Source organism: Eurosta solidaginis, chromosome 2 (genome assembly GCF_040869045.1).
Source record: "Eurosta solidaginis isolate ZX-2024a chromosome 2, ASM4086904v1, whole genome shotgun sequence".
Taxonomy (NCBI): Eukaryota; Metazoa; Arthropoda; class Insecta; order Diptera; family Tephritidae; genus Eurosta; species Eurosta solidaginis.
In genome coordinates, this window is record NC_090320.1 from 243558259 (window position 1) to 243577481 (window position 19223).

The following is a 19223-nucleotide window of genomic DNA, read 5'->3' on the forward strand; positions in this document are numbered from 1 at the left end:
GAGATTTGCTCATCTCCTTCAGCTCTGCGTTTACAACTAGGCACATTGTTGAAAATATTAGGGTTGGTGCTGCAATAACAAGCAATGTTCCCTGGCTTCCCATACTTAAAGCATTTGACTGCATCATTATTCTTCTGCTGCGTTCCCTTCAATGCTTCCACAATTGCGTCTACCCAATCTGGTTTTTCCACTTGCACACGATGGGCTTTGTTGCTGGTTTACTCAAAAGTGAGGCAGTCCCCTGTGTCAGTGCATGGGATACTATTTCAGCAAATGTTTGCTTTGGGTTTGCATATGTAGCTCGCTTCATTTCGACGTCCCGTATTACATTTATAAAACTCTGAATCTTTACCCTTTCATTGTATTCCACCGGTTCGTCCACATATGCTAGATGAGCCAATCTTTCAACATCAGATGCAAACTCCTGCAAAGTCTCGTTATCTTTTTTGGTAGCGGTTTTGCAATTATATTTGGTAGATCTGTTTCCTGTCTTCACTTCCGTACCTTCGTTCTACAGCAGCCATAAATGCTTCATAACTGTTACGTTCGTACTCTGGAATAGTCTGTAAGATTTCAGCTGCAGGCCCTTTCAATGTCACGAACAATGCAGCAACTTTATCATCTACATTCCAGTTGTTCACTGCTGACGTCTTCTCAAATTGAAGCTTAAATACCTGGAAAGGAACAAAGCCGTCAATAGATGGAGTTTTTACCTTCGTATTGATCGCTGAAACAGCTGGGTGATTTAGTTGCAACTCCTGTATACGACCTCTCAAAGCATCCGCCTCGGCCTCGAATTTTTCTTCACATTGCATTATTTTTGCGTCATGCGCGCTTCGAGTTTTGATGATATACGCGCCTCTTGTGCTTCTAGTTGTAATGTTATGCGTGTCTTTTGTTCTTCCCACTGTGATGAAATTTGTGTTTCCTGTGCTTCAATCTAGGCTTTTATGCATGTCTCCTGGGATTCTAGTTGTGATGACATGTTGGTGGATATTTGTGATGACATTTCGGACATTTGTGCCGATATTGCAACCAATATCATGTTCAAGTCTGTGTTCGCCATTTACCTGAAGCAAACTACGATAGGAAGTGACCGAAATTTACACATTGTTGTGTGAAATTACAAAGCATGTATACTTTTGCACACTTCTTGCCTAAAACTACGTACTTTTCGGGTGTAAATCAAAATATTACACGTTTTTTTATAGTAATATCATCCATTTTTTTTATTTTCAACATGAATACGTACAAAAAATGGGTATTTTTACACCAAAAAATTATTTCAACAGGAATTTACCCCCATTTTAATCTTAATTTCATACAAAAGTTTTAGAGTGTACCCAAAAATCGTCTTCCGTAAGAAGCTATAACACAGTTTCTATTATAGAACAAATTTTCTTACCAAAACTCTTTGAATTTAATTGCTTTTTATAAGCTTTTATTTACTTTCACTTTTGTTGTCTGTAATGGAATCTTGCAAGTTAAATTTGATACACTTCCCGGTGTCCGATTGAGCTGAAATTTTGCACACATGTATAACTCCGATGACAATGCAATATTACTTTGTTAGAATTCGATAAATTAATCGATAACACAGTTATCGGTAAAGATTTGTATTTACTTTGGCATAACAGCCTAAGTCCCATACAAACACGCCCTACCTATCCGTGGATTGTGATATTTGGACGTGGTGAATCACGTGTCACGCGTGGTGAATCTCATCGCTTGCGAAAAGCGGAGACACAACCCTCTGTTGTATTTCTGTGTATAACCAACATAGCTGAATTTTTAAGGCTGTTTAACCCTGTAATCTTTTCTGTAATTTATTTTGCTTTTGGAAAAATTACCTATTTGAAAAAAGCTGGCTGAAAAATATTGGCATAACAGCTTAAGTTAAATCAAGAATGGAAAATCTTTGGAAAATTTGAGCAGATGTGGCAATTTCGAGCGTCCGTTGAACGAAATATTGACAATCTGCTGATCATCGCTAAGAAATTAGCGACATTCCATCAACTAAGCAGCACTTTAGCAATACTACTGTTATTATTTGGCCGCTCAAAAACACAAATATTAATTGTGCATTAAATCTAAAATATACAAATACACCATAATAATTTACACGGCCAAAGCCATTATAATTCACACGGGTCATCAATTCTTTCTCTGATTCAAAATCTGAACTACCAGCGCTACCGTCAACAGCTCAGTGTCATCACTGCCAGTAGCGCCAATAACACCAATCTCGTGCCTGACACACAAAAGTCGTTTCACTCAATAGCGCAAGTAAAATGTACTACGCACTCACTACTAAGAAGCGTCAAAAATTCGCTTGGAGTAATTTCGTCAATGAGCTACCATTGAGCTGGCACCGCATTGGCGCTGGCGCCATGCAATTTACATCACTAAAATTGCGCGAATGCCCAGGCTCATGACTTCAATACTTATATTTACAATGCTTTAAACTTTAAATACACCAGGCATGCTTAACGAACGAAACGATATCATTTCGTTACGATAATCAACGCTAATAAACGAAACGAAGTCATTTCGTTTCGTTTATTAACGTTAAGAACGTCAAATTAACGTTAATTTAACGATCTTAACGTTAATAAACGAAACGAAGTGACTTCGTTTCGTTTATTAGCGTTGATTATCGTAACGAAATGATATCGTTTCGTTCGTTAAGCATGCCTGAAATACACCTCTGAAGTTGCTGCGCATAAAATGTGTACTAATAAATTCCAATACGCATTATACGCAGATGTAACTGATATATGTGTTTTTGTTTCACCCCCTATACTTATATTTAAAGCTTTTATAAGAACAAGCTTCTATTACTTGTTAATAAAACGAACTAAAAAGTAAAAAATAAAATTAAAGAAAAAAAAATTTTTTTAAAAATAAGCTTTTATTATTTTGGTTAATAAAATTAACTAAAAAGTAAACAATAAATTGACTCTAAAGAAATATAACACTTTATAAGTTCATTGTAAGCTTAAACGATAATTAGGCTTTTTCGTCTGCGACAAAAAAATTCTGTATTGTACATAATTATATATTTTTAACATTAAAACTTTACACCTAAATTATTAAATCTTACAGTTTATATCACAGTCCTAATTGTTCTAATAAAAGCGTGTTACATTGCGATAGCAAGAAAAGGAGATCCTAAATGTTCTTAATTATACCATCAAAATTTAACACGTTTTTTATTAGAACAATTAGGACTGTGATATAAACTGTAAGATTTAATAATTTAGGTGTAAAGTTTTAATGTTAAAAATATATAATGATGTACAATATAGAATTTTTTTGTCGCAGACGAAAAAGCCTAATTATCGTTTAAGCTTACAAAGAACTTATAAAGTGTTATATTTCTTTAGAGTCAATTTATTGTTTACTTTTTAGTTAATTTTATTAACCAAAATAATAAAAGCTTATTTTTAAAAAAGTTTTTTTTTCTTTAATTTTTTATTCGAACTTGGTTTTATAATTCTTATGAAGGGCTTAATTAGGAAGAGCGCTCCAAGGCCATTAACAGTTTTTTTTTTAACTATCGTACTTTACGCTAAATATCTATAATGGTAATGTAGTACGTGCCATAAATATATTGCCGATTTTGTAATTGCTTAAACTTAAATCAAGCAAGAATGGAAAATTCCAAAGTGATACTAACGGTTTCTGATTCATGACTTATAAAAATTTCAAATTTTCTTCTCCTCAATGTTGGCAGTGCCATTTATAAAAATTTTGCTCAATTTCTATTTTGCGTTATAAAGGTAGTCGACCTGTTTGTTTCATCATTTTGCCAGTAATTATTAATCAGGTTTCCCATTTTTTCGATTTTTCGAATTTTCAATATTGAAAATGATCGAGTGGAAAATCTTGCGATTGAGCGAGGCTATTTTTCATTCCGTGCATTTTCAATGCCAAAATATTCTGGATCAAGATAAGCCAGTGTACCAAATTTTGTGACGAAATATCAATTTTTAGTCAAGTTATTGTGTTAACGGCCGGACGCAAATAGCTTAATTAATAACGGGTATAATAATATTGAAACTGCTTTGTTTAATAAGACATATGTACATACAAAGCTAGATATGTATAAACAAAATGTACAATAATAAAATGATATACAAATGTTTTTTTATTCTTTCTAGATAATAACAAATATAGTCAGACAAGTAAAAAATGATTCGCCATACTGTCAAATAAAAAGAGTTGCTTGTTTTTCTAACAGGAAATTGATAAAAATAAGAATTTTGTGCGAAACGAAGCCATTTATTTGAACAATTGCTTGCGTTAACAAATACTTATGTATATACATATATGCGACAATTTGTTTAAATGGCTTAAGTTGGCTCAGGGAGAAATGATAATAATAATGATAAATGCGCTCATTCTTCAACATATTTTAGAGGATCAACAATTCACTTTTTTTGGGCTTCGCCGGTTGTGACGTGAAAAGTTGTAATTGGTATTGTCCTGAAACATAATGCATGTATAGGTTTTATACTGGTGAAAATGCTCCACTCAGACTAAGGAGACCTTAACTGGTATGTCTAGGTTGCGATTTAGGGTTCGCGAATTAGATGTGCTCCGATATAAGTACTTTCAGGTACTACTTCGGCAGCCTTGGCGATAAAATGTTGATCTGCCAAAATATTCGGGTAATCTCATCTTGATATTTTGCTCTACAAGGATGGCCCCTTAAGGTTAAGGAATTCATAAAATTTATAAAGAATAAATTTGTAAACTAGCCACTGTGTTGTAAGCTACTATTCATGCTTTAAAAAATAGGCTGGATAAATCGTTAAAGTTATAGTTCTGGTCATAAAACGCTTGAACTCAAAATCGAAATATGCTTCGAACCATACCTATATCATACAATACATTATAGTCTCTTGTAATGTACAACCCTTTTTTCCTTCTGCGCATCTCTTAAAATAAGAGTCTTGGATGTGAATTCAAACTGTAGAAAACGCAGTCCTTGTTCACCTAGTGGCGTTTTTCTTAACAACATCCTGCATTATTAAAATTATTCTAGTAGCATAGTGCTCTTCAAACAAGCTGATTTACATTTGCTTGGACTACCAAAACTGGCAGAAATAATTCGATATCTTTTGCTGGGTACTATGAAATGCTCTTAAGAAGTCAATGAAGGTACACTTTTCTAATGACGCGTCTCTATTGAATTATATTTTCCAAAACCCCTTAAAGCGTCGATTCGAATATCTTGAAAATTTTTTGTTCACTGCCCACAGACCATGTTGAATTAGTAGCCCCATCCCTCGTCTATCAGTGGGCTCAGATGTTCACCTTCTAATATTCTCAGATGAAAAGAGCCAACGCCTTTGACCTACAGAAGAGATGTTCTAATATAACTAAAAAGGGAATTAAAGCATATAATTACAGTTCTAGTCTTAAGCCCGGAACCTTTACTTAGCGAGGCTGGAGGAGAGATAGCTTAAAGCCAGTTGAATACTTTTTTGTTGAATAGCCAGGATTTAAAAAATATTTTATGTCTAGACGTGGCATATTAGCCGACTTTGGTAACTCTTTCTTGTTAAAAGTGCTTTCCCCACTGTAACATTTACAATCCCTTTTGGTCGTTCGCACTGGGATTCCTTCGGCCTCTATTTAAACGTCTTAAGCCTTGAATACTTTTTCTTTCGTTTCTTTCCATTACTCATTAAGTTTGCTTGAAATTCTCAACTGATTTCTGAAGTATTTAAAAGGTTTGCAATCTCAAATTCGGGTCCTCCACTGTAAAATGAGAGTGCTTTTTATGCAGAAGATCTCATTCGAAACTGAAAATTTTTAAGATGTTACAAAGAGAACGGGTAAACTAAGATACAAATAAATAAAATAAAATAAAAAGAATAAAAATAAATAAAATGAAATAAAAAATTAAATATAATAAACTAAAATAAAATAAATTTAAATAAAATTAAATTAAAAAGAATACAATAAATTTAAATAAAACATAAAGGATTGAAGTATAATAAAGTAAAATAAAATGAAACAAAATTAAAAAGTATAATAAAATAAAGTAAAACAAAATAAAAAAAAAAAACAAGAAAAAAATAAAATAATATTATATAAAATAAAGTGAAAACAAAATAAAATTAAATTAAATTACGTCAAATAAAATAAATTAAGTGAAAATGAATTAAAATAAAATAAAATAAAATAAGATAAGATAAATTGAAATAAAATTAAAAAAAGTTGAAAATAAAACAAAATGAAATAAAACAAAACTAAATTAATAAATAAAATAAAATAAATTATGAAATATTAAAATGAAAATAAAATTATTTCGAATTTCGTAATCATCCAGCTAAAATTGTCTTGTCTTGTCTTTCATCATTTCAGATTGTGGGTAAATGTTTTGGTTACATAACAAAAACTAACAATAATTCTTCAAATAGATTGACACTGAATTGAGAACACTACCCGAAGATAGTTTTCTATTACTTTATTAGCCGAGTCGGAATTCACAACAGACCTATTTTAATTTTGCAGCCGCAACCAGAAGGTGCTGGAACTTTAAGCAAATAATTCTAATAAATCTCTGAAAAAAACTAGAGAACTTTTCGTTAATCGACTTAGCCTATCTGAAATACATCAAGCCAAGTGAAAATTAACTCAAGCGAACAGTTTGTATTTGAATTTCGCAGTTGCAAGTTATAAAATACCTAATTGTGCGCATAAAATTTAAATTTGCGGGTTCAGAAAATTAAAAAAAAAAACATGAAATCATTTTTCGTGTTAATATTTTTAGCATTAATTGCCCTTGTAGCAGCTGATCATTTACACTTGGGTACATGTATTAAAGGAATTGACCGTCTTTTGGAAATCACTTTCGTGTTTTCTTACGGGCAATCAGAGTGCACGACAAGTGAGGTTTATACTTATGAACACAAGGTTTGTAAATTGATGAAATTGTGATAATCGCTTGTGACTTGTGAACAAAGTGAATTAAAATAAACATTTCTGATTTTCTTTCACATATTTTGTTCAATAGAGTATAGAAAATCCTACTGAAATTTCGTGTGTAGTAGTGCAAGATCTTTACCTGAATAGCGATGCTGCTGGATATGTTGATTTGATAAGCGGTGGGCTTGGTCATACTTTTATTAAGCTACTTTTCACTAGTGAATTGGGTCATGGTTATCATTTTCGTATCAGCATATATGGACGAAGGAAAGATTGTAAAAAAGAAATAAAATAAAAATAAATTTGATATTCAAGAGTTCACAATACAGGATATCATTAAAATATTCTTATAACTTGCGTTTGTCAGTTTTAATGAGTTATAAATAAATAAATAAAATATAAATAAAGACAAAATCAGAAACACTGATTTAAGCAGCAATCATAAAGACGAAGTCATAACTCCCCCAGCGGGTTAGTGGGTTAGAATATATCCGCGGTAGGTATGCCTGTCGTAAGGGGCGACCAAAATATCGGATTCAAGGGGTTTGTGTAGCGCAGCCCTTTCAGGTTGCCAGCGCAATACATAGCTTCTCTAAACCCAATTGTCAACCTCACCTATCCGTGGCGAATCCTGTTTCATTAACAGCCGAAGCTCTGGCGACCCCGAACTCCTCATGGATCCAGGGAGTGGGAAGACGGGATGGCCTAGAAGGTCGCATGTGTTCATAACAAATCGTTCCCGAGATGGTCGGGCTTGGTACCGGAACGTAGCGGATCTGCATCCGGCAAAGGACCATCAACTCGATAACACTCCCCAAGACCTTCGGGGAGTGTCCTTATCGCTACAACAACAACAACGCAGTCATATCCTAATGGTAGGGCGGCGGGAATAGAAATATGACAGATCAAGTTTTAATCTCAGCTCGAGGCGAATTAAATTTCTAATTTAAAGATACGAAGATATCTGATGAGATCTTTGACAGAATGGAAACTATCTGTCAGATGGAATATTTAGTTGTTTTCAGTTTTTCTGAATTTTCATAAAAATTTGCAAATGTATAAGATGAACAGACGATTAAAATTCAAGACCACGGCCCTTAAACTTATCTACTAATAAGGCTTGGTTAGTGAAAACTTTGGTTAGAAGCTACTCCATATAAACACCGTGTTGTACAGAGGAGTAGAAATTTAGTGAAAGGGACCACGGCTTATCTCAAATAAAGAGATAATTGTATATCCCATGTATTGAAATTTACATTAAAGCTTCGACACTAGTTAATAATAAAAATAATTTACAAAAAGCAAAAAATATATACCATTCATTTTCGGGTCATCTGGCAAAGTGGAATGCGACGCCGGATGTGAGTATAAGTCGTCGTTGTACTTCAATCTGACCGGTGGTCTATGCCAGTTAAGTATAGGCACACCTTACAAGTATGTTTCTGTTACTTAAAGCTTTTGTAAAATATAATTTACCCTGAACTATGCCGTACAGTAACTAAGGTTGTACTGGAAAATACTCAAAATTCACGCCAAAGTTTACTATATTTGTGTCAAACTTGATAACAAAGGGGACTCTAGGTCACTGATTACGAAATAGAAAATTTTTTTGAAAAAGTTCAAAAAATAACCCGATATAACTGAAATTTATCTACATAGTACTAGCTTATGCCCTTGGCTTTTACCCCACCTTTCTATAAAAATATGCGGGCTACGCGTAATTGGCCATGGGTGAAACATGAGTTGGTAAGATCGACTTCTGCTACAGCTAATGAGTGTTGTTGTATGATACATTCATAATTGTAACAGGATTCCCCTCACCTAGGTTAGGTTGGCAAATAGGTTGCGGAAACACTCAAGCTATAAAGGTTTGTATTGCGCTTATCAATCCCTTGAATCTCAGCTAATGACCGCCTCGAGCTTCTATATATAACCAATCACAACCAAATCTGCACAACCCACTAGAAACCTTGCAAGGATAGTCATAGCCTAAAAATAATTTCGGTGCCACGCCCCATCTCATACAAATGGAATCTTTGGAACTGCATAACTGTGAAGGTGTTCATGCTAGAACATTGAAATTCGGTAAGGAGTTATATGAGGTCAATCCCTAACACCACCAAGAAAATGCGGGGTGAGGGAGCAGGGGGCATGGCATCTCTCGTACAAATGGAATATATCATACTTCATATCTCGAAGCCGAAACGATGCTTTAACTGTCTCGAATTCGGACACATAGCAAGAAACTGCGGCACCGAAACCGATCTCAAAGGCGTTTGCTTTAAGTTCGTGGGCCAAGGGCAAGCGGCGAAATCATGCACTAACGCTAAGTGCTTATTGTGCGCTAGAAGAGGGCTCATCGGCAGCCCAGTATATAAGGAAGCGGCCCAGAAACAAAGACCTTTATGAGATTATTGGAACTTAATCTTAACTATTGGGAGGCAGCCCAAGATCTTCTGGCACAAACAGTTTTGGAGTTGAAGATTGACTTAGCACTTCTTAGTGAGCCCTACAGAGCGAAGACTGCGAATTGGATACAAGACGAATTGAGCAAGGCTGCTATTTGGTTCTGCAGACATAATCCCTTATATGCGGAGTTAATACTTAAGGAACGAGGATTTGTATGCGGTACGATAGATGGCATTTACGCTCACAGCTGCTATATACCACCTAGTACGCCGCTGGACGCGTTCGAAAAAATCGTTGGGAAAATAGCCATGGATGCGACGTTGCGGGAGCGTTTTCTCATCGCGGGAGACTTTAATGCATGGGCTATAGAATGGGGCTCGCAGAGAACATCTCCCAAAGGGAGGGCTCTGATCGAAGCATTTGCATGCCTTGATGTAGCGCTCCTTAACGTGGATGTGCAAAACACCTTCTCAAGAAACGGGTTCGGCTCCGTAATCGGCATAACGTTTGTCAGCGCCAATCTCTACAGGTTGGCTGAGTTGAAAATCAGTGATTGCTATACCCAAAGCGATCACTTAGTGATTGTTGTGGACATCAACCTGGAGGGGGGAGGGCGGCCCACTATACAGCCACCCTTAAAAACAGAGGTTGGAATATCAATACTTTTGACCCCGGCATAATCATGCTAATGTTGACAACAGTCGAACATAGAGGAAGTGCTAACGACATGGCGAATAAATTAATGCCTGATATTAGAGCAGCATGCGATGCGTCAATGATTAGAAAGCCCAAGCTCAAAGAACATTGTTCCACATTTTGGTGGAACGAGCGCATACTCTCCCTAAGGAGAGAGTATATTCAGGCTAGGAGGCGCTATCAACGAACCAGAGGGAGACCGGACTTTCTAGAGTGCAGAGCTATCTACAAAAGAGCGCGACTCGCACTTAATAGAGCAATAAAAGATAGTAAGCACGAATGATTTCTTAAGCTTTGCGATGACGTCGAGAGTGACCCTTGGGGCACAACTTATAAATTGGTTTTTAAGAAATTAAAACACAAAGGAGAGGCGATGCCAACATGACCCTATTTTTTTTAAGAAACCTGGTAGATACTTTATTTCTCACGCAAAGGGAGCTAGTTTCTCCCACATCAGGTGCCGCACTAAACTCATTTGACGAGGTTACCGTCGTCGAGGTCCTTAAAGCGGTGAATAGATTGCAAGACCGCAAGTCTCCTGGCCCAGATGTGGTACCAAACAGAGCACTCAAACTACCTCTCACTTATAACTTATAAAAAGGGAAATCACTATGGCAGTTGCTTCCTCAGGTACCGCGGATACCCTTTGTGTGGTGGACGTACAGCTCACTCCGCATTTAAATTACAACTGTTTGCAAACATCTGATATACCGATGTGCAACATAAGCAAACGGTAAACGGCACCATGACTCATAAACAGTCGCTGCAAGTATTAGACCGAACCCTTAAGGATTTGGGGTTTAATGATCATCTCAAGGGTGGTGCCTTCCTCTTACTTGCTGGAACAAGCGCAGATGATGTAAATGCGTGCTTTTTCGTCTATCGATGACTTTACGTACAAAAATGTAACTCACTTTAAAAATATGAAAGCTCATTTTGGCAAACTTCAGCCGCAGCTTTTGATAAACGACTTCTTGAAATTGATTATGGCAAAATTCCTATTTATATTTACTATATATATTTACTGAATTTATCTTTACAAACTATAAAAGGCTTCGAGAAATGGCATTTTGGGCACCTTAAAATGAGGATGTTAATATCACTGGAACCGAGACAACTTATCACTCTATTAACATATTCGTGAAGGAATCCCAAGTTGTGCATATTCGGTTGAGTTTCTTAACTCTTTTGAGCTATCAGGAATTCCTCCTCATCGATTGAACCTTAAAAATGGGCCCATAATATTTATGCTTCGTTATTTGGATTTTCTGCGCTTGTCATTGAAGCAATTCATTTTATCGGAAAATTGTGAAAACAAAAATGTTTAAAACCAAGGCTTTCATTGATACCGATAGATATGCCTTTTCAATTTTAAATGCCTCCAAGTTCCTATACCTATCAATGAAGCTCAAGGACGGTCATTAGCTGGGATTCAAGGGATTGTTAGCGCAATACAAACCTTTATAGCTTCAGTGTTTCCGAAACCCAAATGTCAACCTCACATACGCGGGGGAAGTCATGTTACAAATATGAATGTATCATACAACAACTGTTATTAGCTGTAGCAGAAGTCGATCTTACCAACTCATGTTTCACCCATGGCCAATTACGCGTAGCCTGCATATTTTTATAGAAACGTGGGGTAAAACCCACGGGCATAAGCTATTAATGTATAAAGAGTAGATTATTATTTTGGTCTTGTATGTTTAATATGTATTCGTGAGTTCATTTTGGTTGGGTATGGGAGAGTTGCCAGTAACTCTCAATATAAAGGTAGGGCAGGGGCAGAGAGTATATTAAGAGGAGAATAGCACCTGACTCCTCCGCACGCTGGTGTATACATTTTTTAAGCACATCTTACTTTTGGCATAGTTCTCTGTGCAAAAATTTGTATCATAAAAATCCATCGAAGAGGCCGTTCCAAAGAGATGATACGGAGAAAAGACAACGACTCTTGGATTACGTCGAATATTTTGAATCGATGAAGATGAAGCATCAAAACAGGGTTCAATGCATAAGAGGATTTGTCCTAACCATAAAATCAATGCTTAATTTTTCAGAAGACTTATTCAAGCAATATCCTAATTTGGAGTTTGTGATGCTTGGTATGCTGAATCAAGATGCCTTGGAGAATTTCTGTTACAAAGTACGTGCAGACCAAGGCATCAATATGCATTCCTCCGCATTCGATATTCAGTACATCGTGGACCGATTGATGTCTATGAAGATTTTACAACATCATTTCGAGGCAAAAGGCAGCGACTGTGAGGATGACGACGATATCTTCCTTGACTAGCCTCAGATGTCGAACCACACAGTTGCTCTGCACTTGTACCACATCATGAACCCACTGATAGCGAACATGAAGAAGACCGTTCGTTAATTGAACAAAGTTTTGACGATAACGTTCGGGAAATAGAGGATGAAGACCTTCCGGAGGATATACCAACGGAATATGTAGCCTACCTACACGACCACGGGGTCCTCATGGACCGGCCAGTTCAACCTACCTACCTACACGGCAAACTCTTCGAAGTCTACCAATGGGAAAAAAGCGGAAACACGAAATCAGGAACGTCTGCAGAGAGTAGTGGAAAAACGTTTAAGCTACCTCTCAAACGTAAAACCAAAGCGAAATGCATGAAAGGGCTGAAGTTGCCAAAAAGATGAAAACGCGGAGGTTTACAAAAATGCTTCTTGCCAAATAAAAATAACAATGTCTGAAGATAAATAAATTGCCATGTTCGGCTTACAACCCATATGCTTCTGCGGTTTATGTAAGGGGTGCGAGGATGCTGGGTAAATATTTACAATAAAACAAATGTCAATAAGATAATTATTTTTATATACGTATAAATATTTTTGTTTCTTCTTTTCTTTTCAGGCTTTTTCATTTATATATATGTATATAAAGTCTTTTCTTTGTAGGCGTTCTGTTTTATATATTTATATAACCTCTTTTCGTTTCAGCCATATGCAAGGAGGGTATCTGTGCCAATCTGTCAAAAGAACTTAACTCGAGATAAGTTAAGCCAAAATATCGGCTTTATCTTAACTTCTAACTTTTTTTTTTAATAGAATGTCATGGATACATACTGTTTGTAGTGGCAGTCGTTATTTTCTACTTCCTTTTTATACTCAGTTGAGCAGAGCTCACAGAGTATATTAAGTTTGATTGGATAACGGTTGGTTGTACAGGTATAAAGGAATCGAGATAGATATAGACCTCCATATATCAAAATCATCAGGATCGAAAAAAAATTTGATTGAGCCATGTCCGTCCGTCCGTCCGTTAACACGATAAATTGAGTAAATTTTAAGGTATCTTGATAAAACTTGGTACGTAGGCTCCTGAGAACTCATCTCAGATCGCTATTTAAAATGAACGATAGCGGACTATAACCACGCCCACTTTTTCGATATCGAAAATTTCGAAAAACGGAAAAAGTGCGATAATTCATTACCAAAGACAGATAAAGCGATGAAGCTTGGTAGGTGGGTTGAACTTATGACGCAGAATAGAAAATTAGTAAAATTTTGGACAATGGGCGTGGCACCGCCCACTTTTAAAAGAAGGTAATTTAAAAATTTTGCAAGCTGTACTTTGGCAGTCGTTGAAGATATCATCATGAAATTTGGCAGGAACGTTACTCCTATTACTATATGTACGCTTAATAAAAATTAGCAAAATCGGAGAAGGACCACGCCCACTTTTAAAAAAAAATTCTTTTAAAGTAAAATTTTAACAAAAAATTTTATATCTTTACAGTATATAAGTAAATGTTGTCAACATTCAACTCCAGTAATGATATGGTGCAACAAAATACAAAAATAAAAGAAAATTTCAAAACGGGCGTGGCTCCGCCTTTTTTCATTTAGTTTGTCTAGGATACTTTTAATGACATAAGTCGAACAAAAATTTAACAATCTTTTTGAAATTTGGTAGGGGCATAGATTTTATCACGCCAACTGTTTTCTGTTAAAACGGGCGAAATCGGTTGAAGCCACGCCTAGTTTTTATACACAGTCGTCCGCCTGTGCTTCCGCATGGCCCTTAACACGATAACTTGAGCAAAAATCGACATATCATTACTGAACTTAGTTCACGTACTTATCTGAACTCACTTTATCTTGGTATAAAAAATGAACGAAATCCGACTATGACCACGCCCACTTTTTCGATATCGAAAATTACGAAAAAAGCCATAATTCTATACCAAATACGAAAAAAGGGATGAAACGTGGTAATTGGATTGGTTTATTTTCGCGAAATATAACTTTAGAAAAAACTTTGTAAAATGGTTGTGACACCTACCATATTAAGTAGAAGAAAATGAAAAAGTTCTGCAGTGCGAAATAAAAAGCCCTTGGAATCTTGGCAGGTATTACATATATCCAACAGATTATGTTCTGGGTCACCCTGGTCCACATTTTGGTCGATATCTGGAAAACGCCTTCACATATACAACTACCACCACTCCCTTTTAAAACTCTCATTAATACCTTTAATTTGATACCAATATCGTACAAACACATTCTAGAGTCACCCCTGGTCAACCTTTATGGCGATATCTCGAAAAAGCGATCACCTATAGAACGAAGACCCACTCCCTTTTAAAAATACTCAGTAACACCTTTCATTTGATACCCATATCGTACAAACAAATCTAAGTTGCTATACCTCGAAAAGGCGGCCACCTATAGAACTAAGGCCCACTCCCTTTTAAAGTATTCATTAGCACCTTTCTTTTGATACCCATATTATACAAACGCATTCTAGAGTCACCCCTGGTCCACCTTTATGGCGATATCTCTGAAAAGGCGACCACCTATACAACTACCACCACTCCCTTTTAAAACCCTCATTAAAACCTTTAATTTGATACCCATATCGTACAAACATATTCTAGGGTCACCCCTGGTCCACCTTTATGGCGATATCTCGAAACGGCGTCCACCTGTGGAACTAAGGATCACTCCCTTTAAAATACTCATTGACACCTTTCTTTTGATACCCATATTGTACAAACAAATTCTAGGGTCACCCCTGGTCCACCTTTATGACGATATCTCGAAACGGCGTCCACCTATGGAACTAAGGATTACTGCCTTTTAAAATACTCATTAACACCTTTCATTTGATACCCATATCGTGTAAACAAATTCTAGAGTCAACCCTGATTCAACTTTATGGCGATATCCCTAAATGGCGTCCACCTATAGAACTATGGCCCACTCCCTCATAAAATACTCTTTAGTGCCTTTCATTTGATAGACATGTCATACAAACACATTACAGGGTTTCCCTCGGTTTATTTTCCTATATGGTTATTTTCCCTTATGTTGTCACCATAGCGCTCAACTGAGTATGTAATATTCGGTTACACCCGAACTTAACCTTCTTTACTTGTTACCTCTAGAGTTGCATCTGAACCTAGTATTTGAAAACATTTGGGTTCCATTTTCTGAATTTCATTATGAAGAAAACGACCCTAAAACTTAATTTCAAATGACAAACTCAGCTAATTAATGTTTCCATAATACAGGTGAAACACATATGGGTGATTCTCCGCGAGCTTACAGTTTTGTGTCTTTTCGAAATTTAAAATATATTAAAGCATTTTCTATGAAATAAATTATGTAGTTGAGTTAAAATTATGTTTATTTTAAAATGTCATGTTGAATTTTATTGTTTTAATGATAACATTTCTGTTTTCGCTTTGTAATTTGATTTTGAAAAGTGAGTTTTTGAGTAAAAAATATTATTCAACTCGTTAGGTTGGTACTGCTTTATCGCACACTGGTTTGTGACACGTGAGTGTGAATTTTGATCAGCAAGTGTCCCCGCACATTTCCATGTCAATGTTTGCAGTCTTAAAATAACTAATATCCATTTTTAAACACTGAAGAACTGGAAAAACGATACTTATCAAAAAATCATGTCACAACCGTGGGACTTGTATCTTTGTAGTTTTAAGTTAGTACCGTCTATTGTACCATTTTTCTTTACAGTTTGCTGACATAACCTTAAAATTTTACGGAAAATCTTGCGAGTCATAGTAACTTTTTTTAATGAGCAATTTATTGTAGAAATGTCACAACCGTGGCAGGTTTCAGTTTCAAGAACAAAAATGAATAGCTGTAGCTCGTCCAATTTGGAAATGCATTTTAGCTACAAAAACTCATAGAAAAATTATTGAAAATATTTGAAAATGAATATTTTTTTCCAAAATTGTATGTTAGTAAAACTGAGAGCTCGCGGAGGATGGCTCATATATTTAAAATTAATGGGTTAAGTTGTGAGAGAAATTGTTACTTGATATATATTTACATATGTGCAGTCAATTGCGTAATTCTGATGTAAATACTCAAATCAAAATTATAAATAATTATAAATCAAATAATAACAAATTTCTTTTTTCTTTTCAGATTTTTCTCTTTTATTTCAGGTATTTTTCTTTATTAAACAAAATAATATACAATTTCTTTTTCTCTTTTCAGATCTTTCTCTTTTGTTTCAGGTATTTCTTTATTTTAAGTTAGTAGTAATTTTTATGTAAATGTTAATTATAAAATCCTATGAAAAATTTTAAAAGTTGCCAATAAAGGAATTCTAAAGCCCTAAATATGTACGTATTTATTTATTTCGTTATGAACATGGCAATATTCCTAAACTAAATAAAATAAAAACTTCGTTTAAATCAACCACTTCCAACAAAAATTATTCTTACGCACAAGCATATGTACGTACATATGTATGTCTGTTCATTAGACTGGGTCGATTTATTAACCGATAGCGCGCCATCGATTTTTCGATAAGATTTGGGCTCAGGAAAACAGTTCCACTACGCATACCCAACAAAATAATTTTCGAGCCTGTGAAATTTAATTTTTTTGACTTTTAATGTTTCTTTCATGACCTTCTAAAAAAATTTCATTTGATTGTAAAATTTTCATTTATACCCTGTCCGACCCAAAAATGTTCTCTAAAAGCGTTGTCGATAACAATTTTGGGTCGGAAATATGTTTTTTTTTTTTTTCAAAAAACTGTTATCGCCAACGTTTTTAGCGGACATTTTTGGGTCGGACAGGGTATACATATTGTAACGATTTTTTTTATTTGCAAATCCTCTTATTTGCAATCCTCTGCTAAGTTCGAATCACTAAACTGTTGAATAAATAACTCCAATTTGTAATAGTGCAAAATGGCCTTTATTAAAGTACTTCACAATACACTCAAACTGTGCAACGAATAGCTTGCTTAATAACCACACTGACTGATAGCTCAATGAAACTCTACTATTCAAAATAGTACTGCTATTGCCCGCTAGATATCGTCTTAATCGCAACTGCTTGACAACTCAAATCAAACTGAATTCTTCTTACTCGCCTGTTCCGCTTTTATAGTTTACGCTGCATACTTCTAGGCTCTTCGATTTCCAGAAGTTACTAGTTGTTTCGGCTACAAAATCGCCAGCCACAACTACGTGCACAAATTATTGCCCTCTCTTGTGACCACTCAGATAAGATATATGCATGTGTTTGTAGTTTACAGTCTCCCGCACACACATAAGCGTATAAGTAAATTCATCGGTGTATGACATCTCATCTCTCGCTGCCTTGTATGTAAAGGTTGCTTGTCGGAATGTGTACATATGTGTAGACGCAATTATTGATTCGTTTATGTAGATACATAATGATTGAATTATTGATGTGAATTCACGTCACTGCTTAGCATCGGCCTGGAGATGGCAGCACTCCTCAGTTTTGCTAATATTCGTAACAATATGAACATTTTTTAGTAGGTCATGAAAAAAACCTTAAAATCAAAGTCGAAGAAAAGTCAAAAAAATTAAATTTCGCAGGCTCAAAAATTATTTTTTTTGGGTATGCGTAGTGGAAGTCTTTCCAGAGCCCAAATCCTATCGAAAAATCGATGGCGCGATATCGGTTAACTTTCGTCAATACAAATCGACCCACCCTAATGTTCATATCATTGTAAGTCTTACCAAGTAGGGCAACTAACAGCTGATCGCTGAAAAGTCACACATCCGCACGCACAGTGCTATGTCTTAGATACGTCTTTTCAGAATCATATCCACTGGCTGTTTAAGGAACATTTCGGAACGTTTCTGGATCACTTCAGGACCGTATCAGGATCGTTTTCGGTAGATACTATTTATGCATAATTCCTACACAATTTCAAGATTGTTTTCGGGTTTATCTCGGTATCATGCCAGTACTGTCTCGCGATCATTTCGAGATTATTTCAAAAATTTGTTTGGTGTTGTTTCGAGATCGTTGGAGGGCCGGTTTGATATAGTCTTTGGGATAGGTGCGGGTCTATTTCAGAATAGTTTTAGTATAACTTCAAGACCATTTTGGGAATATTTTAGGATTATTTTCGGGACCAATTTGGGGCTGTTTCGAAATCGTTTTGGGTTCATTTAGGGAAAATTTAGGAATCACTTTGGGACCAATTATAGATAGTTTACGTTATTTATTCGGGATTACTAGAGGACGTGATTATTTTAGAACAGCTTGAGTACTATGGTATTACTTCAAGATAAGTTTGTGATCATATTATTGTTTGATATCATTTGGATTTTCAAACAGGAGAATCAGTTAGAGGAAATTGGAATTTCTCTTATTAACAGAATATGATTATAGTTTGGATAAGTATACATACTTTTTTGGTGAAGAAAGACAGACAATTTTACTTGTGATTTATACTAAGTTATCTTAACTCGGACACTGTTCAAATTGCAATGATTAACCTCAAATTTCACATGCGATAGCTTAGTTTCGAAAAATGTGTATAAGTCCGTGTGAGTACGGAAATCGACGAAGATCGTATGTACTAAAGAATAATAACAATCGATAATTTCAGTGTTGAATAACTACTAGAAGCTAAATGTATTATGTAGCGGTAACATTCCCCCTTCCAGTAAGACGAGAAGCATTCGTGGGCTTACTCCCTTTCCCGAGCCACATCTAGTACTGCTAATTTGACAGCCGGTCTTTAGAAAACTCCCTGTGATGTTTGTATAGTGGCACTCCGAACCTGCCCGTCCGAAGCAGTCTTTGTATCTAGCACTCTACCTCTCTGCAAGACATTTCTTACAGTTCCAGGGTCAACAACCACCACCAAATCTCCTACTCGAATCGGCTTCTGC

General features: G+C 35.7%; 1 long non-coding RNA gene across 1 annotated transcript; it reads left to right on the top strand.

Moving 5' to 3' along the window:
* The first annotated feature begins 6406 nt into the window (after positions 1-6406).
* Positions 6407-7388, top strand: LOC137242697 (uncharacterized). The gene is made up of 2 exons (XR_010950343.1): positions 6407-6930; positions 7031-7388. It is a non-coding gene; the product is annotated as an uncharacterized lncRNA (long non-coding RNA).
* Positions 7389-19223: the final 11835 nt, after the last annotated feature.